The sequence below is a fragment of the Octopus sinensis genome, linkage group LG25 (assembly GCF_006345805.1).
Source record: "Octopus sinensis linkage group LG25, ASM634580v1, whole genome shotgun sequence".
Classification (NCBI taxonomy): Eukaryota; Metazoa; Mollusca; class Cephalopoda; order Octopoda; family Octopodidae; genus Octopus; species Octopus sinensis.
Window position 1 is genome coordinate 20,805,779 of NC_043021.1, and position 1,937 is coordinate 20,807,715.

The window sequence follows — 1,937 nt, forward strand, 5'->3', positions numbered from 1 at the left end:
GCTAAACGAAAAACATTACATGAATGGTATGTTGAAAACTGAAAGAAAATATGAATAGAGGGTACTGAAAAATCGTGATAGCAAGAGTAGGTTTGAAAGTATCAGAGAAGTCAATTTTTAGGGGAGACGATGAGTGGCTATGAAACGGGAGCAAATAGGAGACGAGACAAGGCTAAACGAAAACACATTACATGAATGGTATGTTGAAAACTGAAAGAAAATATGAATAGAGGGTACTGAAAAATCGTGATAGCAAGAAAGTAGGTTTGAAAGTATCAGAGAAGTCAATTTTTAGGGGAGACGATGAGTGGCTATGAAACGGGAGCAAATAGGGAGACGAGACAGGCTAAACGAAAAACATTACATGAATGGTATGTTGAAAACTGAAAGAAAATATGAATAGAGGTTACTGAAAAATCGTGATAGCAGAAGTAGGTTTGAAAGTATCAGAGAAGTCAATTTTTAGGGGAGACGATGAGTGGCTATGAAACAGGAGCAAATAGGGAGACGAGACAAGGCTAAACAAAAACATTACATGAATGGTATGTTGAAAACTGAAAGAAAATATGAATAGAGGGTACTGAAAAATCGTGATAGCAAGAAAGTAGGTTTGAAAGTATCAGAGAAGTCAATTTTTAGGGGAGACGATGAGTGGCTATGAAACGGGAGCAAATAGGGAGACGAGACAAGGCTAAACGAAAAACATTACATGAATGGTATGTTGAAAACTGAAAGAAAATATGAATAGAGGTTACTGAAAAATCGTGATAGCAAGAAAGTAGGTTTGAAAGTATCAGAGAAGTCAATTTTTAGGGGAGACGATGAGTGGCTATGAAACGGGAGCAAATAGGGAGACGAGACAAGGCTAAACGAAAAACATTACATGAATGGTATGTTGAAAACTGAAAGAAAATATGAATAGAGGGTACTGAAAAATCGTGATAGCAAGAAAGTAGGTTTGAAAGTATCAGAGAAGTCAATTTTATGGGAGACGATGAGTGGCTATGAAACAGGAGCAAATAGGGAGACGAGACAAGGCTAAACGAAAAACATTACATGAATGGTATGTTGAAAACTGAAAGAAAATATGAATAGAGGTTACTGAAAAATCGTGATAGCAAGAAAGTAGGTTTGAAAGTATCAGAGAAGTCAATTTTTAGGGGAGACGATGAGTGGCTATGAAACGGGAGCAAATAGGGAGACGAGACAGGCTAAACGAAAAACATTACATGAATGGTATGTTGAAAACTGAAAGAAAATATGAATAGAGGTTACTGAAAAATCGTGATAGCAAGAAAGTAGTTTGAAAGTATCAGAGAAGTCAATTTTTAGGGGAGACGATGAGTGGCTATGAAACGGGAGCAAATAGGGAGACGAGACAAGGCTAAACGAAAAACATTACATGAATGGTATGTTGAAAACTGAAAGAAAATATGAATAGAGGGTACTGAAAAATCGTGATAGCAAGAAAGTAGGTTTGAAAGTATCAGAGAAGTCAATTTTTAGGGGAGACGATGAGTGGCTATGAACGGGAGCAAATAGGGAGACGAGACAGGCTAAACGAAAAACATTACATGAATGGTATGTTGAAAACTGAAAGAAAATATGAATAGAGGTTACTGAAAAATCGTGATAGCAAGAAAGTAGGTTTGAAGTATCAGAGAAGTCAATTTTTAGGGGAGACGATGAGTGGCTATGAAACGGGAGCAAATAGGGAGACGAGACAAGGCTAAACGAAAAACATTACATGAATGGTATGTTGAAAACTGAAAGAAAATATGAATAGAGGGTACTGAAAAATCGTGATAGCAAGAAAGTAGGTTTGAAAGTATCAGAGAAGTCAATTTTTAGGGGAGACGATGATGGCTATGAAACGGGAGCAATAGGGAGACGAGACAAGGCTAAACGAAAAACATTACATGAATGGTATGTTGAAA